The 24,546-nt window shown below is 52.3% G+C and overlaps 7 non-coding genes across 7 annotated transcripts; 4 read left to right on the plus strand and 3 right to left on the minus strand.

Annotated features, from left to right (window-relative positions):
* The first annotated feature begins 17 nt into the window (after window positions 1–17).
* TRNAR-UCU (transfer RNA arginine (anticodon UCU)) lies at window positions 18–123 on the plus strand. Its single transcript has 2 exons — window positions 18–54; window positions 88–123. It is a non-coding gene; the product is annotated as a tRNA-Arg (tRNA).
* Window positions 124–1,848: 1,725 nt separating this feature from the next.
* TRNAI-AAU (transfer RNA isoleucine (anticodon AAU)) lies at window positions 1,849–1,922 on the plus strand. Its single transcript has one exon. It is a non-coding gene; the product is annotated as a tRNA-Ile (tRNA).
* Window positions 1,923–6,471: 4,549 nt separating this feature from the next.
* On the plus strand, window positions 6,472–6,545 carry TRNAT-AGU (transfer RNA threonine (anticodon AGU)). Its single transcript has one exon. It is a non-coding gene; the product is annotated as a tRNA-Thr (tRNA).
* A 5,729-nt stretch (window positions 6,546–12,274) lies between these two features.
* On the minus strand, window positions 12,275–12,356 carry TRNAS-GCU (transfer RNA serine (anticodon GCU)). Its single transcript has one exon. It is a non-coding gene; the product is annotated as a tRNA-Ser (tRNA).
* A 2,719-nt stretch (window positions 12,357–15,075) lies between these two features.
* Window positions 15,076–15,148, minus strand: TRNAV-AAC (transfer RNA valine (anticodon AAC)). The gene has a single exon. It is a non-coding gene; the product is annotated as a tRNA-Val (tRNA).
* Window positions 15,149–16,783: 1,635 nt separating this feature from the next.
* Window positions 16,784–16,856, minus strand: TRNAF-GAA (transfer RNA phenylalanine (anticodon GAA)). Its single transcript has one exon. It is a non-coding gene; the product is annotated as a tRNA-Phe (tRNA).
* Window positions 16,857–19,338: 2,482 nt separating this feature from the next.
* TRNAI-GAU (transfer RNA isoleucine (anticodon GAU)) lies at window positions 19,339–19,411 on the plus strand. The gene has a single exon. It is a non-coding gene; the product is annotated as a tRNA-Ile (tRNA).
* Window positions 19,412–24,546: the final 5,135 nt, after the last annotated feature.

Raw genomic sequence — 24,546 nt, forward strand, 5'->3', positions numbered from 1 at the left:
AGTGGAGGTATCAATCAGGCTCTGTGGTGCAATGGAAAGCACGTTGGACTTCTAAGCTGCAGGGAGCTGGTGTAAGCATACTATGATATTCAAAGGTTGTGGGTTCAAGTCCCATCAGAGTCACTTTAGCTGCTTCCTCATTTCCAAGGCAGCTTTTATAGACCAGCAATCCTTAGGCTGGCGCTGGGGTGGGCTTGAATCCAGACAGTTTCCAGCAGCAAGCCTTGCCCGTGTGGGGCCTGCGTCTGTGGGGGGAGAGCATTGCTGGCATGCACCATAGGGATGCGGGTGAGAAGGTGCTGCGGGAGCTGGGCACGTGACGCCTGATGGCAGCTGTAAGGGATGCATCTGCCATCGGGCACCCCACATCGGTTGACATCCTGGGCAGCTACCGGGCTCGCCCATGCCTGCGTCTGGACCTGTCCAGCAGATCCCAGGGAGGGTGGAGGGAAGGACTGGTCCTTGGGGTTGGGGCTGGGGGTTGTTCTGAATGGCTGCAGGTGCCGTTAGACTGTTTTGTCCTTCCCTGTTTCCTGCTAGTGCTGAGCGACGCTCAGGCTGTGTCTACACTGCACTGCTCTTCTGGAAAAAGCCCTTCCATGAGCATTTTCTCCTCCCACTGGGGAAGGCAGCTGGGCAGGACCCAGAATGTGGCGCAAATGGAAATGCTCCAATGCAGTGCTGGTGGGGGTGCCTCTGGGTTTGATTTAGTGGGTCTCAATTGGACTTGGTGTTTGAAATTATGCAAATGAAGCTCAGGAAGTTCAAATCCATGTTTCATTTGAAATTTCACTCATCTGGATTTGCATTCCTCCCTGGAAGGAGGACAGACCCTGTGTGAAACCAAGGGAGGAAGACACTCCTGTCAGTGAGGAACAGGGCGCATGTATCCCACTCGCTCCTGCAAAGGAATGAAACAGGCTGAGCACTTTGCAGAGAACAGGCCATCGGCCTGCTGGGAGAGGCTCCATCATGCACAGACTCTGCGCAGGGCCAGACAGCTGGGAGGAGGCTCTGGCCATGGACTTTCCTCCCCTCTCTGTTACCTCCTGCACCTGGGGCTGAAAGGGACGTGGGCTGCAGGCTGGTCCTGCCCAGCTGCCTTCCCCAGTAGGAGCAGAAAATGCTCATGGAAGGGCTCACACGTTGTCCCCAATGCACTGGCCTGAGGGCCTGAATTCTTGCTGCCCCTGGGTGCAACCAAATGTACCTTCTGGGGGGGCAGGCTCCCCAGCTCACACCCCTCCTGTCACACAAAGCTTGCAAACGGGGTTGATTTTCCTCTGTCTCCCCTTGCTTCATGCTGCGCTAAAAGAAATCCTGAAACCAGCCCCGTCTCCTGTCACTGGAGAGATGGCCCTGTGCTGGGATATGAGAAAGGATCCCAGTGATGCTCCTCGCAGACCAGGAGAAGAAGGGGGCTCTGGGTGGAAGGAAACCAAGTAAAACAGGTCCCAGTGGGCATGAACTGGGGCACCAGTTTGGCCCAGTTGAGTGAGGGGTGGTTGGTGTTAAGAACAGTGCTCTGAATCCTGTAATCTGAGGCCCCATTCCCGCCTCCCTTTCTGGGCTGACCCAGGGGCCGAAAGGGGCTGCGGCTGCTGCTAGCAGGGAAGAAGCTGGGAGGCAAGGTGCTGGCAGCAAGAGATTCCTGCTGCCTCTTTGCCCTGGGTCTGCCGGCCGCCAGCCACCTTGACCAACCCTCAAACCAGCTGGACTAGCCAGCGCACATCACAGTGAGTCGCCAGTGGCCCTGTCAGAGAAGAGCCATTGGCAGCTTCAGAGACATCGCTGCAGCTGCCTGAGGCTCCTTTCTTGAAAGGGCCACTGGTGAGCTGTATTTTTATTGGCCGGTTAGCTCAGCTGGTTAGAGTGTGGTGCTAATAACACCAAGGTCATGGGTTCAAGCCCCATGCTGGCCACAGGGCTGTTTGGTTTGGTGACATCCCTCTCTTTAGCTGCCTGCTATGGACAGGGAAGAAGAAACAAGCAAAAATGTGAGCTTTGCAGGAAGCAGGGCAGAGATCTGGTAGGGGGAGGCTCCAGTCTGCACAGCCCCAGTGGCTAAAAGGGCCTTGGCCTGGCTTCCTGTCCCCATAAGCAAGGGAACTGATGCCCAACCACAACATCACTGCTGTTGTTTGCTCCTTTAAACTGATGCTGCAGTGGCTACCTCAAGGCACCAGGTGGGGGGCAGGCTCTGGAGCCCAAGCCACAGGGGGAGACTCAATATGACCGGGAGGCCTAGAGCGTGTGAGCCCTGCACAGAGGCTGCTGCTAGGGGCCTGCTTCAGTGGCCCAGCAGCTCAAGTTCCTCTGAACCAGCTTCTCCCCCTGGAGCCACCCCCCAGTGCTGCTGAGGCCCCTGACATGAGGCAGTGGGACCATCAGAGGAAGGTGCCAGCCTTAGCCCTTCCTCCCAGACTCCTCCCCCTCCCAGGGTTTTTCCCCAGCCCCTCCCCAGTTCTACATTCCCCACATAAATACCAGAGAGTTTGTTCTTTCAACAGGGAAAAGTCCTGTTTGTGTTACCAGCAGGGGGAGGGGGAGAGGAAAGTGGGAAGGGGATGTGTTGGGGTGTGTTTGGAGGGTGGGGAGGCACGGAGGGCAAAAAATGAGGAGTAACGTCAGTTCGAGCCAAGAGGCTGGGTTTGAACTACTGCAGAAGAAAGGACTCTGCCCCTGGAGCTGCCCTGTCCTCTCCAGAGCCCTTAGGCTGGCACTGGGGAGCCCTGAGTCCAGACAGTGCCCAGCAGAGGCAGAGGGAAGGGCTGGTACTTGGGGGTGGGGCCGGGGGCTGTTCTGAAAGGCTGCAGGCGCCGTTAGACCCTTTTGTCCTTCCCTGTCTCACCCCAGCGCTGAGCAACACTCAGTGTCGGTCTGAGCATCCGTCCTGCTCTGGGACGTGTCTCTGTGGCAGGAACCTGCCCAGGCGGCTCTCGCAGTGAGGCCCCTCCCTGGCAGCACCGAGCAGTGAGAGCTGAGTGAAGGGGGAGGCAGGACCAGGGGGAGAAGGCTCCATGACTGTGTCAGAGGGAGGCTCTGCCCTGGCCAGTGGGGAATCGTTGCCTCTCCGAGGGGCCCAGGCCTGGTGGGTCATTTCCCCAGGTTACTGAGTGGGGGCGGGAGCCAGTTCTGTGTTGTCTCCTCCAACAGCCAAACTGAACACTGCGCTGGGCTAGTGCTGTGTGCGCCATGGAGTTTCCTGTAGCGCTGCCCATGCAGGAGAGGGGAGGGGCAGTTGGAGTCACCCAGCTCTGCCCCTTCTGAAAATGGTAAGTGTTGTCTTAGCAGTGTGGGTGAGGTGGGAACCTTTTGGGTCACAGTCTGGCTGTAACATGTGGCGAGAAAAATGGCAAGGGAACTGTTATGTGAAAGTTGACAACAGTTTCCCTGATTAGGAGTTGAACCAAAGCCACAGCAGTGAGCATGCTGGATCCTAACTGCTATAGCATCAGGGACACAAGGCACAAACATCTTTGCTTACCTACACTAGCCTTTCACAGGACATCAAAGCAACCAGACTGGGCCCTGCCAGTTGTCCAGCTAGCCCAGGATCCTGTCTCATGACAGCAGCCAATTTCATTGTCCCGAGGGAATCCTCAGGACAGACAGTTATTAAGTGATCCCTCCATTCCCAGCTTCTGGAATACACCAGCTAGGGACACCAGCTCTGTCCATCCTGGTGAAATGCCATTGATTGACATTTACATTAAATCATCCAGTTCTTCTTTGGACTTTCTTGTAGATTTCATCTTCACAACATCCTCTGGCAAGGAGTTCCACTGGGAGCAAAAATGCTTCCTTTGTAACTTGGTTACTTACCAGTTTCATTCTGTCACCCTGGTTCTTAAGTAGGTGAAAAAATAATTCCTTATTTGCTTTCTGCACCCCTGTCATCATCACATAAACCCCTGTCCCATCGCCCCTTGCTTGTCCCTTTCCCAAGCTGAGAAGAAGAAGTTCCATGAACTCCTGGGAGCTGCTTTCCAAAGAAGAGGCATTTCCAAAATAGAAGATGGCCAAGCCCAATCCCCTACACAAAGCCCCAGGAAATACCAGTGGAGATTGGGAAAGCTCCCTCTCCGGCAGCGCTACGGAATGGACCCGGCTGGCCATCTAGTCAAGGAAGCAGCAACTCTCAGGAAGGGCTGGAAGTGAAGGGGGTTAATCAGATGGATGTCCATCATGGCAGGAACAGAATCCGGGACTCACCCAATCAGGCCGGTCCCCAGTAACCCCAGACAGACGTGCACATCCGCACGCTGGCAGCAGCTGTTGTGGGACTCTGCAAATCCACCACTAGACCTGAGTCCCCACATGCCAGGCAGCCCAAGGGAGGGCTCTGGGGTCTCAATCAAACAGAGTCTCAGGTGGGGGGGGACAGAAACACAGAAACTTGAGTGTGGCACCTTAGACAACTTGGCCAGCCTGACCGCTGTGCAAATACCTTCAACTGCAGTTTTCTTACATGTGTGAGTTGCTCAGGGAGGCGGCAGGAGCACCTCTCTTTCCCCGTCTAACAGCCGCTCTACAGCACAGCTGGGTTTATCCCCACTCAGCCTCACCTACCGTTGTGAGGTGTTTTGCAGGGAGCTGACAAGAAGCGGAAGAGGGGAAACCGCTGGCCGGCAGAACTGAGGCTTGGGATTCTCCTGTGCCAGGGAGTCTGAGTCTGTGTCAGTGCCCTTGGGGATCCTGAGTTGTGCGGCTCCTGGGTTTGTTGGCTCCAGACCAGGGGTGTCTCTTCTGCAGGGTGCTGCTTGTTCCCGGGATAACGCTTATCCCTGTGACACACTGGCTGTGTCTAGACTGGCAAGGTTTTCCTCAAAACCAGATGATTTTGCGGAAAAACTTGCCAGCTGTCTACACTGGCCGTTTGAATTTCCGGAAAAGCACTGACGATCTCATTTAAGATCGTCAGTGCTTTTCCGGAAATACTATGCTGCTCCCGTTCAGGCAAAAGTCATTTCCGAAAGACTTTTGCACAAAAGGGCCAGTGCAGACAGCACAGTACTGTTTTCCACAAAAAAGCTCCCATCGCCAAAATGGCAATCGAGGCTTTTTTGCAGAAAACCGCATCTAGATTGGCCATGGATGCTTTTCCGCAAAAAGTGCTTTTGCGGAAAAGCATCCTGCCAATCTAGACATACTTTTCCGAAAATCATGCCAATGTGGACATAGCCACTTTGTGCAGGGACCCTTCCTCTTTGTGCCACAGTACGTGTCTGGGACGTGGGAGTGAGGAACCTGCCTCAAGGAGACATGTGCCCCCCCCCGCCCAGTGTTCTGCTTGAGACCCCGGAGCCAGCTAAGCCACGGTGCCCCCCTCACATACTGGTGTAAAATTCTACTTTAAGGTTCCAGACAACACCTTTGACTCCCAACATGCAGCCATTTCCCTCCAGCCTTCCCGCCCTGGCGGTGTCTGGCTCCCTGGGCACAGAAAGCTACAGCTCAGTGGGCAGGGGGCTTTGGCTTCCTTGCCCATGGGATGCTGTTGCAGGAAGGGCTACTCAGCAGGGACGGGATTCACCTGTTGAAGAAGGGAAGAGTATTTGGGTGCAGACTGGCTAACCTAGTGAGGAGGCTTTAAACTAGGTTTGATGGGGGCAGGTGCCCAAAGCCCAGAGGTAAGTGAACAACATGGACACCTGGGGGATGGGCCAGAAATGGGAGAGATCACAGGCTGTAACTGCAGAGATAAAGGAGCAACACAGGACCACTGGGAAGAAAACTCTAATATGTGGCTTAGATGCTGGTACAGACACACAGGAATGATGGGTAATAAGCAGGAAAAAGTTGGTATGACAGGGACTTGGTGGGATAATACACGACTGGAATATTGGCACAGAAGGGTACAGCTTGCTCGGGAAGGATTGGCAGACAAAAAGGAGTTTCCTCAGATATGAAATCATGCACACACTGGGACTGAGGTGGAGAGGGACACAGGAGACAGACTTGTCAGGAGCCTCTGAATGAGGTTGCAAGGGGTTTCTAATCAAACTCCTTAACCAATTGGCCACCACTACTGTGGGAGACTGATCTCCTCTACTTGTATGTGAACAAAACATTTGTTACTTACACTTTGGCCAACCCAGTTTGTGCAGGGCAAAGGAATTCTCTCTTAATTCTGTGCCCTCAGGAAAGGACCAACCTGCAGGAGGCCAGGCCCCCACCTGGGTCTCCAACCCAAACCCTGAGAGCCAGGGGTTTACAATCCAGACAATCAATGTTTGCTGCACTTCTCCCTCCCCTCAGTGATGCTAAATCTCAAGGCCAACTCCCCAGGCCAAGCAGCTGGTGGAGATGTGCATGTCAGAGCCGCTCCCCACTGAGCTGTAGCCTTCTGTGCCCAGGGAGCCAGACACCACCAGGGCTGGAGGGAAATGGGGAATGGCTGCACTTTGGGAGGCAAAGGTGTTGTCTGGGACCATAGAGTAGAATAGTTTCACCAAACTACACATGGAAGGCACCATGGCTTAGCTGGCTAAAGCACCTGTCTAGTAAACAGGAGATCCTGGGTTCAACTCCCAGTGGTGCCTTGTGGTGGACTTTGTTTACTTTTTCCTATGTCTTTCTGGCCTCTGACACTACAGAACTGGGGCACTTGAGCCCTTCAGCCAGATTCAGACCAGACGGGTCAGAGTCTCTCGTGCTCATCGAGGGGGATTCTGGACTTGCTGCTTTGGGAGCCAGGGTCACATTGCAGAGCTCCCCCAGGGATGTCCCACGGTGCCACCAGCACAGCACCAGCTGCTCTCCCTGCCCTCAGCAACGTGGCTGCATTTTATACTTCCCCTTGAATGACAACTGCCCATTCTCCGCCAGCTCCAGCCCCTGTGGGACCCGTTCCTTTCCCCAGGAGCAGCGTGAGCACTAGTGCGGCTCCCTGCTGAGGCTGCGGCTGTGGGAGACAAGCTCCTGGCTTTGGGTGGGAGACGAGATGTCAAGGTATTGAGATTCGCCATGGCTAGTGTGGGGTGACCTACACTCTGGGGGCAGCTGGAGGTGCCTCCTGAGAGCTGATTTTCAGCCCTTCCTGTGTTTCTGGATCCTTCCAACAGCTCGAATCTGCCATCTAAAAGTTGAGGAATGTGTATTGGGAAGAGGGAATTTCTGTCATTTTAGTGCCACTACTGTGGCCTAATGGACAATGCATTGGTGTCCTAATGACAGGATTGTGGGTTCAAGTCCCATTGAAGGTGGTAGTTGTGATGTTTCCTAGTAGGTGTGAGTCTCTTTGGCTTCCTTCTTGCCATGTTATCTGTGAGATGTTTGAACACTGGACAAGTGTCCCCTGGAACTGCCATTTCCCCCCAGACAGGACTCCTCAGTCGCTAACACTGGTGTTAGGCGCAGACAGGAGGAGAGTGTTTTTGAAAAGCTGAGCTGTGCACAGTGAGGTCACTTGCAGAGATGCAGTTGCTGGCTTCTCTGTATGCGCCTTTGAACCTGTTACCCATCGGTACCTGCCACCTCTCACCCCCCTGCCAGCACCCAGATAAAAGGCCAGTGCACAGGGAGCACTGTTCTCGGCCCGAGTTCTTGCTCAAGAGCACATCCACGCTGCCATGCAGTTTGGTCCAAGAGGGTGAAATAGTTCAGTGGTTTGAGCTTTGGCCTGTTAAACCCAGGGTTATGAGTTTAATCTTTGAAAGGGCCATACAGAGACATCTGAGAAAAATCTGTCAGGGATGTCTTTTCGCCCTGCCATGAGCATGGGGAGTGGACTAGATAACCTCTCAAAGTTCCTTCCAGCTCTATGAAATGGTTTATCTCCTTATAAAGAGCATCTGTGAACACGCTCTTGTGCAGGAAAGCTCTAATGGCTGTTTTAGGTACACGAAATCCCTCTTGCCTGTGCACACTGCCTTCTTGTGCAAGAAGCCCTCTTTTCCAATGGTTTACTGTACATTTTCTTGCACAAGAATGCACATGCAGGGTAAACACTCGGCTAGTTTTTGCACAAGAATGGCCATTCTTGCCCAAAAAGCCTGCAGCATAGACATAGCTGTGCAAAAAAACCTCACAATAACAAGCTCAAACCAGCAGGTCCCACTGAAACTTGAACTCAGATTGCAGGATTCAAAGTCCTGAGTGCTGCCCCTTACACCATGGGCCCTACACACTGACCTCTTCATGGGCATTAGGGACACTCAGTTTTCAGGCTGGCCTCTGCACTCCTGGCTTTCCTCCTGCTGCTTCATCCCTCTGGCTACGACTACACGGCACATTTATTTTGGAATAAGCTGTCCTTGAATAGTGATTCCAAAATAGTTTATTTCGAACTAGCACGTCTACACTGCAGGGAAACCTCAGAATAGTCTGAGGCAGGCTCCCCAGTGTAGACGACCTGTCTCAGAAGAATAAGTTAGTATGTCCACAAGAAGGGGCTAGTTCAAACTAGCAACAGTGGCGCATCTACACAGGCCTTATTTTGAAATAGCTAATTGGGAACAGGTGTTATTCTTTGTAGAATGAGGTTTGCAGAAGTCGGAATAAGCCGTCTGATACTTCAGAATCATTTCAAAATAATGGAATTGCTGTGTAGACTCTTGCATTGTTGTTGTGGAATAACGGCCATTGTTCCAAAAGAACTTTTGTGTGTGGACAGAACTTGCACAGCCCAAGAAATGTGATTGGCAGCTCCTCCCCACCATTGTTTTGTCAATTACAGTGCAGGGTTCTGAAGACATGGACCCAAGGCAACCACTTGGTTGCCTTCTGCTAAGGCCAGGCTGGAGGGAAAAGACTCACTCCTTCGAGCCGGAGTTGAACCAGCAATCTAAGGATCACTTGCCAAGCACACGCTACAGTCCTCCGCTCTGCCAGCTGAGCTATTGAAGGGTGCTTGACAAATGCTGGTTTGTCCAGGTTACCCCTACTGCAAGTCTCAGGGCAACTGCTCCCCAAAGTAGATGGCATTGCTGATGAGGGGCAGAGGAGCACAACGGTTGTCACAGGTACTTCACATGCAGACAGACCCCCTGAGTGAAACCTGAGCTAGATCCATCCATGTCACAGCAAAAGGAAGAAAGTTGGGTTCTTCTCATGTGTGTTCTTTGTTCTAGAGTCTCTGGAGGTGTGGAAGGGTCAAGTCCACAAAAAAACAAATCAATTGAATGAACCTTGGTCTAGAAACACCCCTGAGGGTTTCCTTCTATCTTTGGCCTGGAAAGCTCATTTGTAACAATGTGATTTCTCTGTAACCCTATTGGAAGGCCTGTAGCTATTCAGTAGGTCTAAACTAAAGCCTTCTTCTGCAGCCAGACTCAAGAGCAGCAGCAATTAGCTGTAAAGCCTGGAGTCACATACTCATATTGCAGCTAAATGACACTGAAATAGTGTCACACTAGGCTGTGAGAAGGGGATCCTGTCCTAATGGCACCCCCTGGTACCAGATAAGAAACAGACCTCAAGATGGGTAGAGAAAACTTAGTTAAACACCGTTTTGTCTGGCAAGAAACTGCTTATCAATAGTTGTGGTTGTGCAATGGGCATTATATGATTCTTGTCCTCCCTTTCCTATTGTTTGTCTGTGTGGTCGCTGTCTGGTTTGGATCTGTTTCTGTCTGCTGTATAATTAATTTTGCTAGATGTAAATCAACTAAGGTGGTGGAGTACGATTGGTTAGGTAAATCACAATAGTATCTTATGACTGGTTAATAAAATTATGCTAAAATAATTGGTTAAAATATTGCTAAGCAGGACTCAATTTTCACTATATAAACTGGGGTCCAAGGAGACCAGCAAGAATAACTCGCCTGTGAAAGAGCCTTCGACCAGAGCTTCCAGGACACCTCTGCACAACCCTGAGTAAGGCAACAAGGTACCCAAGCCCTGAGACCCCCAGCTCAGAGTAGAACATGTCTGTCCCATCAGAGAGGGCACCTCAAGAACCTGTATTTCTATAGGGCTTTGAACTATGTTAAACAAACACAGTGATGGCTACACCACAGAGGCTTTTCTTTTCTGAATTTAAACTTGGGCAAATATTCTGTTACTAACTCTTTGGCCAACTCAGCTTGCTGCAGGGGAAGGAATTCTCTCTTGTTAATTCTGTGCCCTCAGGAAGGGACCAAAGCCCCCTCCCCCATCCCAGGGACTCCAACCCAAACCCTGAGACCCAAACCCTGCCCTGTGGGAGCTCTGCAATGTGAGCCTGGCTCCCAAGGCAGCAAGTGCAAAATCCCCCTTGGTGAGCGCAAGAGGCTCCGACCGGCCTGGTCTGAATCCAGCTGAAAGGCTGGACAGCCCCGCTGCTAGAGTGTCACAGCCCCTGTCAACCAGGGCTGTGTTTGTCCCGTCTCTTTCAAGGAAGGGCACGGCAGGGCCCACACACCCACCAGGAGTCTCAGGCACGTCTCTCGCACCCAGCTGACCACGGAGCAGGTCTCCGTGGCCCGTGTGTGGTACCCAGGGGCTCTCTCTTGTGAACCCCCCCAGGGCAGTCTCTCACACAGGTCTTGGGATCACAAGCTTCCTGACACTCTCATCATGCAACAGGGGCAGGTCCAGCCTGGTCTGTAAAAGCTGCTTTGGAAATCAGAAAGCAGCTAAAGTGACTCCGGTGGGATTTGAACCCACAGCCTTGGAATGACTAGTCTAGCTCACACTAATGGCTACAGCTTAGAAGTCCAAGACCCTGACTATTGCATCCCAGCTCACAGCAACCCTCATCTCTTCACTCTGCTTTGCAGCAGGGCAATTGCTGGGGTAGAAGAAAGGGAAAATCTGAACCAGAGGAACACACACTCCCCCTCCCACACTCAGACCCCCCCCCCCCATACCCAGCCCCCTGACCAGAGCCTCAGCTGTGGCTTAAACCTGGTTCCAGAGAGAAGAGGCCAATGCAAACAGTCCCATGGCAGCGAGGGAGTCAGCACGTCGGTGGGAGGAGAAGGGAGCTGGGGGCAGATCTTGGCTCTAACTCGCTAGGCGACCTTGGCCTGTTCAGTGAATCTCTCCCTGTCTCCATGGCCCTGTCTGTACAGCAGGGACAGCAACACTCACAGCCCCACAGGAGGGGGCTGGTTTAATGCTTCACCCCATGGCCCAGCAATGAGCCCCCCAACTCCCCCTGTGCTCTGGGAGCCAGGTTTGCTGTGTGAATTCTGTGGGGCAGGAGCCATCAGGCCTGGGCACTGGGATTATTTACCAATTTCCCCAGCCCTCTGACACTGCTCAGATGAGGGCTGAGGCGGCTGAGTGGTTCAGGTTTTCGATTAGAAACCAATAGACTAAGCAGGTCCACAAAATCCACTAGTTCTGCTGCCCCAGAAAAGTAAATGTGAACCTCAGTCCTGCATGTCCCTCCCCTCACGCCATGGGGCTGGAACGCCAGAGGAGTGAGGTGTCTGAGTTAGGGGCCACATGAGAGAGGGCTGGGGGCCTTTGGAGGAGGTTTTTTGTTTCTCACTTTTGTGGCCCCCAATTTTCTGCAGGTCAGTGGTCCCCCGACCCAGAAAAGGTTCCCCACCCCTGCCATAAATAAAGCGACACTGAAACCTTGTGTGCTGGCCGTAATGTTTTCCTTTATTTCAAATGAAGTTTGATCAACTAACATGAGACAGTTCAAACGCTTAATCTGTTTATTTAAATTAAACTGTTCTCCCCAGCTGCAGCCCTAGCAAAATGTGTGGGGTGTGATTATGTCATTAGTGGTGAGTGTCCATTAGTAACCAAGAGTCCATGGAAAGGTTTGGGGAGGGCAGGGGCTCAGCAAAGGGGTGGGGAAGTTGGGGTCTTGGGGAAGGGACAGGATAGATCCTGGCTTGCCCTGACATTTAAAAGGTGACCTTGGGGGCGTGTGGCCCCCTGAGCAGCCTCTGATGTTCCCTGTGTGAGCCCCAGAACCAGCCCTGAGTGACGGGGGGAGGGGGAGCAGCTCACACATGCCAAGGGGCTGGCTGGGGGCAGGACATGAGCCCTGGGAGGTAGCAGTGACATCACAAGGGCCTTGTGCAGCACCTCAGCTCATTGGTTGGGAGGCAGTGACCTCACAGAGGGACCATGGCAACAGCCAGGTGGGACAGGCTGCAGGGTCGGGGCATTTCAGAGACCCCCATGGCCTGGCTGCCTGGAATCTCCTTTGTGAGGTTTCCCCTTGAGGGCAGAAGGGATTGAGGGTCCCAGCTGGGAGTGTCTCTGTAGAGATTTCCCCTTTCCCCAGGCTGCAGTGGGAGGGGCTGGGGCAGGCAGGGTTACAGGAGGGGCTGGCACTGAACTGAAGAGAGGTCTCGGAGAAGCAAGAGGAAGGGCTGAAAACATCCAGTGAGGATGGGATTTGAACCCATGCATGCAGAGCACAATGGATTAGCAGTCCATCGCCTTAACCACTCGGCCACCTCATTTGAGCTGATAGCATTTATTACCAATTACCCAAAGCCATCACTGCCAGGAACCATTGTGCCACTTGCTGGCTGGGGACATCCAGGGCTGGAAGATTTTGGCTTTTCACAATGTTCCCTGGGCTGTTGTACAAAGCTCAGTGCTCGTAACAAACCCAAACACCCCCTGGCTACATCTACCCTGCAGGCTTCTTACACAAGAACTGTTTTGTGTAGAAGTTCTTGTGCAAAACATCTTGTGCAAGAGCACGTCCACACTAGCATGTGCTTTTGTGCAAGAATGTCCGTGGCAGTGTGCACACTCTCTTGTGCTGGAAAGCTCTGATGGCCATGTTAGCCAGAGGGATTTCTTGCACAAAAAAACCCTGTTGCCCATTCATACTACCTTCTTGTGCAAGAGCTCTTGCACAAGAGGGTTTATTCCTCATGGGGAGAGGAATAACTCTTGCCCAAGAAGCCCTCTTTTCCTACGTTTTGCCATAAATTTACTTGTGCAAGAACACGCATGCAGTGTAGATGCTCCTTAAGTTTTTGTGCAAGAACGGCCATTCTTGAGCAAGAAGCCTGTAGTGTAGATGTAGCCCCTGGGTGCCCAGAGAGGGGCTGTCTAGTCACAGTCTGGCTCGGCGCGCACTCTGCAATGGGAAGATGTCCACGGAGCAGGCAGATGGCAGCGGCACACGGCTCTGGTGGGCCCAGCATCCACAGGAGCATTTCCGATATGAGTGTTTACTGACAGTGTCCGTCTCTGGTCTGATTTCACAGTGTGGTGAGACACTGGCACCCACAGCAGCATGGATGGGGTGGCTGGAGGGAGTGGCTAGCGGGCAGCTGGTAGGAGCAGTGGCAAGTGGCCAAGGGAGTGAGTGAGCCTCATTTGCATATCTAATGAGCCACCATTGTTGTGGAAGAGGCTCTTGTGCCAGAAGGAGCAACTACACAGCCCCTTCTTGTGCAAGAAAATCCCTCTTGCGCAATGCCGCTACGCTTAGCCTCATTTGCATATTTCTGGCACAAAACCCGCCAGTGTAGACATAGCCCAATTGTTTTCACTGTCACAGTGCTCAGTGGTCCCCCCCCCTTCCTACCTGCTCTCCCAAAAGAAACAGACCTGGCTCCCCTTTCTTTTGCCCCAGCAATTGGCACGCTGCAAAGCAGATATCAGAGACAGCAAAGCTAACAGTTTGGGAGGCTCTGCCTCACAACGGAAAATGTGTTGGATTTATAAGCTGTGGTGCTCTGGGTGAACCAGGGCAGTGATTTAAAGATTGTGGGTTCAAATCCCATCAGAGTTACTTTAGCTGCTTCTTCATTTCCAGGGCAGCTTTTACAGAATGGGCAATCCTTAGGCTGACACTAGGATGGGCTTTAGTACAGCAGACCCCAGCGAGGGTGGAGGCAAGGGCTGCTCTGAAAGGCTGCAGATGCCCATGGACCCTTTTGTCCCTCCATGTCTCCTACCAGTGCTGTGCAACACTCAAGCTATGTCTACACTACACTGTTCTTCTGAAAAAGCTAGGCAAATTGTGAACCCCAGTTTGCATAGCTTTTTCTGCTTCTTTTTTTGGAAGAGGCTTTTCTGACATTTGTCCTGTCTACACTGGGCCAAATGTGGGGGAAAAAACCCTTTTTTGGAACATCCCTTCTTCATAAAATGAAGTTCACAGAGATGCCAGAAAATCATGTCTGCTCTTCCGAAAAATTTTGTGGAAGAGCAGATGTGTTCTCTGGACTAAACAGGGCAAACAGAGCCCTGATGTAGCATCTTATTTCAAGTTTAGGGTTCAGCGTAGACAGAGGGTTGACATATGGTAAACATTTTGAGCTACAGAAGTTGTCTTTTTCATCTTATTTTGAAAAATGCTTTGGTGTTTACACAGCACCACATTTCGAAATAACCTGCTATTCTGAAATGTCCCTTCCTCCTCATGTAATGAGGTTTACAGGGACGTTGGACTAGCGAGCCCATTGTATTTCAAAATAATAGGGCACTGTTAACACACGGGATAGATACTACAGATGCCTTAGGACCCCGAAATAGCGTTTCATTGTCAAGGTCGCCTTACAGGACCACAGCAGGGGGCACGTTTGATGCTGAATTTTCAGCCTTCTCCTCTTGGAAGTCTTTGCTGCTGTCTACAGCCACGCGTAGGCCTGACTCTGCATTGCCAGGGCCCCAGCCCCTCCCAGACTGCCAGACAAGAGACAGAGCTGCCAGGGGGCAGGTGTTTTCAGACTCACAGCAGGGGGCACATAATCCCTCTCTAGGGAGCCTGCAGGAAAGGGAGCCAAAGAAGGTGGATTTTGAGGACTCTGCCTCCCCACAGCCATCCCCACCCCCACAGGCTTTGGCAGAACAAGGGGGAGAGGCTCTGCTCACCCTACTGAGTCCCACTGAGATGTTGAGCTTTTGTCCTGCCCCCCTCAGCTTGGCCTCCCTCCTCTGCCCCATTCCTGCCTCACTTCCTCCTTGGGCAAGTCACACAAGGGAAGCAGCAGGAGGAGCCGGCCCCATACGCCAGCTTCCGAGGGCAGGGGAGGCTGAGACAGAAGTGTCCATCAGGTGCCTGGCCTGACCCATCTGGCTTCCCCAGGCTGGCACCAAGGGGCATTCTCAGCTGATGTCACCCCCCCCCCCCGCATGGGAGTTGGGCTTATCCCAGGCACAGTCTGAGTAGCAGGAGCTGCATGTACTCGGGCCCGGCAATAAGAGAAGACCCTGTGTTTCTGCCTGGCTTTGAACCAGGGACCTTTTGTCTGTTAGGCAAATGTGATAACCCCTACACCACAGAAACACACATTAGGGCTGAAACTTGTCTGACTGTTCTGTTCCTAGCTCTTTCAAACACCCTGCTCTGCGGGGGAGGGAAATGCACCTTGTGAACACTCCACCTCTTGTTCTCAGGGAAGCCACTAACCCGAGCTGCCAGCTCCTCATTTCCTCACCAGCCCCTTGAGATTTGTAGCTCAAAGCTGGAGCTGCTGTGGCAGGAGGTGAAGCTACAGAAGCTGACGGGGGACAATCAGCGGGCGGAGGGTTATTTTTCCTCCTCCCTGAGCTACCTTTACCATACCTCAAACTAGCTGGACTAGCCAGCCCACATCACAGTGAGTCGCTAGTGGACCTATCAGAGCTGCCCTCGGCAGCTGCAGAAATGTCGGTGGAACTGTCTGAGGTGCCTTTCTTGAAAGGGCCACTTGTGACCTGTGTTGCCATAGGGCTGGCTAGCTCTGTTGGTTAAATTCTGGTTATAATAACTCCAAAGTTGTGGGTTCAAGCCCTATGCTGGCCATAGGGGTGCTTGGTTTGGTTACTTCTCTTCCTTATGTCACACAGTCAGCTGTCCCTGTGGAGAAGGGTTGTTTGATTTGTTGACTTGCTCTGATTCTGCCTCTTGCTATGGACAGGGAAGCAGAAACAGGGGAAAGGCTGAGAGCTTGGCAGGACTCAGGCCAGAGAGCTGATCTTATGCTCACAACTATTCTGGAGGCCACCGCAGGCCACCACCACTTGGGGGATGTTGGACTTGCCAAGGTCCAGCCAGAGGAGGGGCTGGGGTGCCAGAGGCAGGCTCTGGCTGGGAGACTCACCTGGCTGAGCCCTGGCCAACAGCCCAGCACATTTCCCAGGCAGCTCCTTCCCTGCACAGGCTGCAGGTGTCAGGTGCCTGGGGGAATAAGAGCCTGAGTGGAGGGGGGAGGGCTTCATGCAGGCAGCTCCCATTGGCATTGGAAACAGGCCAGAAAAGCACAACAAAAATGATGAAAGTTTGAATCAGCTGCCACATGAGGAGAGACTGGGACTTTTCACCTTAGAAAAGTGGAGACAAAGTGGAGATAAGATAGAGGTTTATACATCATGGCTGTTGTTGAGACTGTAAATAAGGAAAGGGATTGTTCTTGTTCCCATAATAGAAGAACTAAGGCTGCGACATGATATTAGCAGGTTGAAAACAAACAAAAGGAAGAATTTCTTCACACAAGCTCAGTCAACCTGTGGAACTCCTTGCTAGAGGATGTTGTGGAGACCAGAACTATAAGGGCATGTCTATACTTGGAAACTATTTTGAAATTGCTTAAATCGACTTAATAACTTCCAGTCTAAGAAAATAGAAACAGCATGTCCTCAGTATGGGGAAGCCTCACAATTAGTCCGAGGCAGGCTCTGTTAATGTTCCTTCCTGGGGGCATGGAATTAAAAACAGAGAAGCAAGGCTAGGAGCAGCTGAAGCCAAGAGCCCTGTTCTACTGTGGCAACAATCTCTGAGGTGGCATGAAATCCCCTCTCCTGTTTCTAACCCTGAAATACCATCAGCTTTATGACGTCATTCCTGGCCTCTTGGTTCAGCCTTTGAACTCTGACTGTAGATGTTTGCTTACCAGAGATGGAGAGATGCCAAAAGAGACTCAGCCATATTGGCAAAGGCTTCTGCCAAAGCCTGGGATTGAACCAGGGACCTTTAGATCTTCAGTCTAACACTCTCCCAACTGAGCTACTTCGGCAACTGCTGCAAGGATTCTGATACTGCCACTTCTCTCAGGCATGTTTTTCTCCACAGCAGTATACAAGAGCGATGCTGCTGCCAGTGGCCCTGAAAGGCAACATGAGCTTTGCCTGCCCCCCCTCAGACTGACTTGCACTTGGCCCCACTTCTACCTCTCTTCCTGGGGTGTCCTAGTGGCTGAAAGGGACTGTAGCTGCCTGGGGGGGGGGAAGAAGATGGGCAGGGGGCCGTGTTCCCTGTGAGATTTTCCATCCATGGGAGGAGTGAGTTTCATAATGTGCACCACTAGTGAGGTCGTTTGCGCTTGTGTGGATGTGTGCTACTGTGGTACCCGCCAGTTACTCACAAACAGCTTAGCTAAATATAGTTTCATAATTTAATAGAAGAAAAAATACTGAAAAAAGGGATAATTAACAAGGTACATGACTTCATGTATTTAGTATGAAATCAACTACAAAGAACATTAACACTGCAACACATTCCGTAGCCATTCGGTATCTTACACGGATCTGTTCCTTTGAGGCATAAAACGAAATTGTCCATTTTCTTGATTTAGCATACAAGCTATGATGATTCATATCGCTACATGAAATGAAATAGTTGTTACACTTTATGATGGAACTTAAATATTCTGTTATTTAATGGGCTCAGTTTGGAGTGCTGTTTGTGTACGTCTACATTTGCTTCCTACTTCAGACTAGGGATGCAAATGTAGGCGACTGAAATTGCTAATGAGGCAGGGATTTTAATGTACCATGCTTGATTAGCAAGATCTCGCCCGGCGCACTAGATCGAATCACACCTGATTCGAACCATGAAGTGCGCACCGGGACGCAGTAGTTCGAACCAAAGCCCTTGGTTCAAATTAACATTACGCCTCATTTTTTGAGTCAAAGGTGTTGTCCTGGACCATAAACCGAGCAACCCTGTCCGGGGAGGGCACCATGGCTCAGCTGGCTCAAGCACCTGCCTTGTGAACAGGAGATCCTGGGTGCAACTCGCAGTGGTGCCTTGTTGTAGCCTTTGCTCACATTTTCCTAGGTCCATCTGGGACACAGAAGAGGTCTCCCCTGGCCATCCATGGAGCTGCTGGTTCAGGAAAAAGCTGATTGGGGAGGAGTCAACCACAAGCCTGGAGTGGCTGCAGAGGCCACTGTGACTGGCAAGGCTGTGGGAGAGTTTGAACTCCCTGGATTTCCGACTGGAGCTCTGCTTAAAGCTGCAGGATCTGACTCCAGAGGCTGCTCTTAAATGCAACAGAGTTTGAGCTGCTTGCAGCTCTGCCTTTGGGAGAGGGAGTTTGTACTAGAAAGAGGCAGGCTGGGTGACTAAGAACAAGAGGCTGGGCATTCCCGTCATTGAAGGGTTGTTAGATCATCGTGAGAACGTTGCCCGGTACGCCAGTTAAAAGATGGGGTGGCAGGGAAGAGTAGGAATGAGACTGGCAGGGGCCTGAAGCAGCAGGGTGGAGTGACCAGCCCAGCTGTGCAGGGGGCAGGAATGTCTCCGCCTGGTTCTCACAACTATTCTGGAGGACACTTGGGTGGTGTTCGACTCGCCAAGGTCCAGCCAGGGGAGCAGACAGTGGAACCGCCCTTTGAGGGGCCCGAAGGCGTCTCCACACCAATGCGGGCCCTGCTGAGCCTGCCTGGGAAACGTTCCTGGCTATAGGGCTGCCCTGTGTAGGGCTTCATCAGCCCAGGTAGCAAAGGGCAGGTGCACCACCCACGATGCACAGGGGCAGGGCCACGTGTCTGGCCCTGAGAATTAGTGTAGCTGAGCATACGCATCAGGTACTTATCTCCCTTGTGGTCTAGTGACTAGGATTCAGCACTTTCATGCTCTGGCCTGGATTCAGTTGCCAGTCAGAAAAACCAGCCTCCACTGTATTAATGAAATCTGCCAAGTCTTTGCCCTTTTCCATCACAGGGAGGGCCAGTGGGCTGAGGGAAGGGAAGGGAGGGGCTGGGGTGCCAGAGGCAGGCTCTCTCTGGGAGACACTCCCAGCAGCCAAGCACATTTCTCAGGCAGCCCCTTCCCTGCGCAGGGGGCACAGGTCACACGCCTGGGTGAATAAGAGCTTGTGGGGACTGGCCAGGGCTTCAAGCAGGCAGCTCCCATTGGCCACACACAAGTTTGGAGCAGGGACCAGGCATGAAGCCTTTTCCTCTACAGCTGAGAGACACAAAGGGCCCAGCAGCCCCTTCTCTCAGCTGTGCGTGGGGGCAGGGCGAGCAGGGAATCTGCCTGAGGCTTCTTGCTGCCATGTTGGGTGGCTTCATGGGCTGGATCCAGCCCGCTGGCCTGTATTGCCCAGGCCTGGCGTAGAGGGAACCTTGGCTCCGGGCTGTGGGGGAGGGGCGCTGTGGAAAGGCCAGTCTCGCCTTCCTGGGCAGGGCATGACGACGTCCACTGTGTGCAGCCCGGCTGCCAAACATCCCAGACAGAGAATTATAGGCCAGAGAATTCCATACCCATCAGCCAAAGTAGCTCAGTGGAGAGAGTTTTAGACTGATATTCTAAAGATCCCTGGTTCACACCCAGGCTTTGGCAGGTACCAACAGATGGCAGGAGCCTTCCTGGGTTTGATCCTTACCTGACCCTTTTTGGCCACAGCTTGGCATTGACAAATCAAGATCATCTCATTAGCCCTGCCCCTGACTTCTTCCTGTGAGTCGCTGCCTCCTTGACCACTTCCCACCCAGTGCTGGCCCTAGATATGGAACAGGGCTGTGGGCTGATGGGGATGTGTTTGGATAATCTCATGTGACCTTACCTGGGGCCAGCCAGCTAAGCAGGAGGGACAGGGCAACATTTCTCCTTCCTCTGCAGGAGAGGGAGCCAGCTCATTCCCATGAGCCCACATACTGATGGGGCAGGGTCTGGAGAGGGGATGCAGCTGAATGGAAGAAACAAGGTGATCAGTGTATCAGCTACCAGCTGAGAACCTCAAGCACAGAGCTGTGGGATGGTCCCATAATATAAGGGGAAGGGATCAGGAGCTTGAATCTCACAAGCTGAGTTCAAATCTCAGTGGGACTTGCTGGGGAATTGTTGGTTTGTGTAAATCCTTGAGAATTGATCTTCTTGCCCCTCTGGCTCAATTCTACTTTGTGCTTCTTCACTTTCTCAATGTAAGGACTTTGGAGAAAACTCTCAAACATCTGCTCCAGTGGTGCAATGGGTGAGTGCACAGTATTTATAAAGCAGTGTGAATAGGAGACATGCTGAGGTTGTGAATTCAAACCTCACCTGGAGCAGTGGTTTTTAGTCCCGACTGGGCTGCCCCTTTCTGCTGATTGCTGTGCGAGCTGGGATTCCAGCTCAGAGGATGCTATCAGTCAAAATTCCCCCTTCACATATTATGGCCTCATCAGAGTGAATGGTGGGTGGCCAGTATTGAAGGCCAAGTGGTGTCCTGGGTCTTGGTGCCCATCGTCTCCCCTTACCCAGTAGCAGCTGCTGTCCCTTTCAGCCATTGGGTCAGCTCAGGCAGGAAGGCAGGAAATGGGGCAAAGGAGCCAGACAAGCAGAGGGAGGCAGGGCAATTCTGATCTCTGCATCTCCCCATGTGAGGGTTTGTCTACACGTCATTCCTCTTTCAAGACAGAAATGCAAATTCAGCCTTCTTTCAAAATCCCCCTTACTCCTTATGAAATGAGGTTTAAGGGTTAGTTCTAATGAAGGGTTTTCTCCCACAATAAGCGCATCTCAACAGCGTTTTGTATTGCAAAATAAATATTTTGAAATTGCACCGGTCTGCAAATATGCAAATGAAGTGCAGGATATTTAAATCCCAGCTTCATTTCCAATGTTGAATGTCTACATTTGCATCCCTCGCAGGTTCTCTGGGCACTGACACCCCCAGGGCATCACAAGTGCATGTGGTGCTGGCTCTCCTGTCCCAGCAATTGCAGTCAGAGCCCTGCCTTGCCAGTGCCAGTCACAGCAGCCTCTGCACCCGCTCCAGGCTTGTTGTTTCCTTCTTCCCAACACTCCTCCACAATCAGCCTTTTCCTGAACCAGCAGTTCCATGGGTGGCCAGGGGAGGCCTCTTCTGTGCCCCAGAAGGAAATAGGAAAATGCCAGCACATGCTGCAATAAATCATCATTGGGAGTTGAACCCAGGATCTCCTGTTTATAAGGCAGACACTTTAGCCAGCAAAGCCATTGTGCCTTCCTCCAAAACCTTTTTACAATGGTTCTTTATATTTCCAGACAACACCTTTGACTCCCAAAGTGCAGCCATTCCCCATTTCCCTCCTGTCTTCCAGCCCTGGTGGGGTCTGGCCCCCTAGGCACAGAAAGCTACAGCTCCGTGGGCAGGGGGCTTTGGCCTCCTTGATGCTGTTGCAGGAAGGGCTGCTCAGCAGGGATGGGGTTCAAATGTAGAGGAAGGGAAGAGTATTTGGATGCAGACTGGTGAGGAGGCTTTCAAGTAGGTTTGCTGGGGGGCAGGTGCCCAAAGCCCCCAGGTAGGTGAACGACATGGAAAGCCGGGGGATGGGTTAGAAATGGGAGAAAACAGGGGATGTAACAGCAGAGATAAAGGAGGGACGCGGGACCACTGGGAAGTAAACTCTAAACTTCTCCCTGTGAGGCAAAAGGGACACCCCCAGCACTGCGGAAACCAGCCCATTGCCTTATGGAAGAGGAAAGGAGGCCTAAGGAAGAACTTAGCTCCTGACTGGCTCTATCTGTGGAAAAGAGGAAGCAGCAAACACCTGTCACTGGAGAATGTGGGTATCAATCCCACTGCCTCTCACATGCAAAGCGAGCACTCTACCACTTGAGCTAATTCCCCTACTGTAAAGAGTTTTCCTGTCCCATCCACCTTGTTCCAGAGCCCACAACGTCCCTTCTGATAAACCCTCATCTAAAACTCAGCAAATCTCCAGAGAAGTTGTGGTTCCCTTTGCAAGACTCTGCACAGCTCAGTTCCAATCAGCCGGTCTTCCCTAGAGCCCGGAACATCGACCGCGGCAGCGTCGCTCTTACGCCCAGTGTAGACACGGCCTGAGAGTGTCACAAACCAGCCCCAGACACATTCCTGGCTAGGACCAGTCACAGTCTGGGCTCAGTGAGGGTCCGTCCTACCTGAGACGTGTGTGACACAAAAGCCTCCTGTTCCCTGCCCAGTTCCCAACACTGGCTGCAGACCCAGCGATATTTGGTGCCTTGGCTGCTGTCCCTGCTGGCAGGGAGCTGTCCCGCACCTGCAGTTCATCCGCCTCCCGGAGAGGCAGCAGCTCTGTGAGGGGGAGAAGTTGGGGCATTTCCCTGCATGTGTAAAACCATCACTGCCGGCTTGGCTTGGGCCAGTGCGCTGGCATCCCTCATGTCTGGAGCCCTCAATATTGGTGCCCAGGACAAAACTTGCTCCACTCCTGGAACAGGAACAGCGACTAGCAGTGAGGCCCCTCCCTGGCAGCACCGTGTCAGTTGGTTTCTTCTCAGCCTGGTGCCTCCTGAATGCTGGGAGCAGCTGCTTGGTCCGAGGGGCTGCAGTTCCCTGGAGAGAGGGGCTGGGGCCGGTGGCTGCAGGAAAACCCTTCTGCTGTGTCTGCAGCTGAGCTGCACAAAGGAAGATACAAGATCCCTGGGGGGGTCTTTGCCGGATGAATGTGCCTGAGGAAATAAGCTGGAAGCGCAACAGACACACAAAAGGGGATGAGGGACAGTTTGAGTCACACACACGACAGGTGTCACAGCTCAGCCAGGGACCTTATCCACTGACAGAGCTTCACAGCTTCTCCACGCCCCGAACCCCACCAGGCAAACTGCCCCATGGGCCTTGCCCGCACCATGCTCAGGGCCTGGGGATTTTCTGTCAGTTTGCCAGACCAGATCACTAGCCACCCCCACTGCTCTGGAGTCTCTGCCTCTCATTGGCCTTCTCATCCTCAGGCACCGCTTTGTCTCCAGACAGACCCTGCTCTGCTACAGGCACCTCTCTCTCGCTGTCACTCCTGGGCCTTCAAGTGCAATAAATGCCCCTTTGTTCTGCCTGTGAATACATGGGCTTTTAGCAGACACACCTGTATTTGCTAGGGAGGGGTCTGAACAGTTTTTATAGAGAGAGAGACAGCCACCATGGATCATCCTTGCCAACTATCTCAGAGAGCCAAGGAAGGCAAATAATTTGTTAATGAGAGGAAACAGTCACTCCAGGTGGGACTTGAGCCCACAATCCCTGGATTAAAAGGCCAGCACCTTGTCCATTAGGCCACTGGGGTACACAGAAAATAGTGCCAGGGACAGAAATTCACCCTTCTAAATGTCCCTTACTTGGCTTTTAGCTCCTTATTAAGCCCCTTTGAAGAAGCCACATACACAGGAAGGGCTGATCACACCCCTCTGAAAATCAGCTTTCCATGGGTATCTGTAGCTGGCTCCAAGTCATGGCTTCCCTAGGCTGGCACCCAGGGGCATTATCAGCTGATGTCACACCCCCTTTGTCACATGGGAGTTGGGCTCATCCTAGGTACAGGCTGGTCAGCAGCACCTGCACATACCTGGGCACCCAGGAGAGCAGCAATAAGGTCCTGATGTTAAGAGGAATAAGGGATCTTCCGGAAAAGGTTTATTTTCTGAAAGATCCCTGTCTACAGTGGCGCTTTTTTCCGGCAAAGCCCCAAGCTGGAAAAAAGCGGCAGCCATATTCATGCAAATGCCGCAGGGAAAATTTAAATCCCCGTGGCATTTGCAATTCCGAACTGTCTCATTAGCATCCCTTTTCCGGAAAAGAGTGCCAATGTAGACACAGCCATTGGGTTTCGAAATTTGCGTAGCTTTTCCCAGAAGAGCAGTGTAGGGCAGACATAGCCTGAGTGTTGCTCAGCACTGGTAGGAGACAGGGAGGGACAAAACAGTCTAAAAGCACCTGCAGCCTTTCAGAACAACTGCCAGCCCCAACCCCAAGGACCAGCCCTTCTCTCCACCCTCACTGGGGTCTGCTGGGAATTGCCTGGATGCCAGCCCACCCCAGTGTCAGCCTAAGGGTGTGTCTAGACTACCTAGTTTTGTCGACAAAAGTGGACTTTTGTCGACAAAACAATACCAGCGTCTACACTACCGTGGAGTTCTGTCGACATAACGTCGACAGAACTCCGCGGTTTTGTCGACGCTGGTATACCTCATTTTACGAGGCATAACACTTTCTGTCAACAGAACTCTGTCGACAGAAGGTGTTATTGCCTGTAACACTGCGTCCAGACTACGGAGTTCTGTCGACAAAGCGGCTTGCTTTGTCGACAGAACTCCATGTGTCTGGACGCAAATTGTCGACAAAACTTCCGTTGACAAAATGCGGTAGTCTAGACGTACCCTAAGGATTGACTGCTCTGTAAAAGCCACACCCTGGAAATGAGGAAGCAGCTAAAGTGATTCTAGTGGGACTTAAACCCACAACCTTTGAATGTCTAGCTGGGCTCACATTAACCCTGACAGCTTAGAAGACCAACATGCTTTCCATTGCACCACAGAGCCTGACAGACTGTGGGGGTTGATATGGCCACTCTCTGCTTTGCAGCATGGCAATTGCTGGGGGTCTGTCTCTTTTGGGAGAGGAGGTAGGAAGAGGGAGGGGGCCACTGAAATTAACAGATAAGAACTGAGCTGCAGTTGGGCATCAATCCCACTGCTTCTCACATGCTAAGTGAGCGCTCTACCACTTAAGCTAATTCCCG

The sequence above is a fragment of the Pelodiscus sinensis genome, chromosome 31 (assembly GCF_049634645.1).
Source record: "Pelodiscus sinensis isolate JC-2024 chromosome 31, ASM4963464v1, whole genome shotgun sequence".
NCBI lineage: Eukaryota > Metazoa > Chordata > Testudines > Trionychidae > Pelodiscus > Pelodiscus sinensis.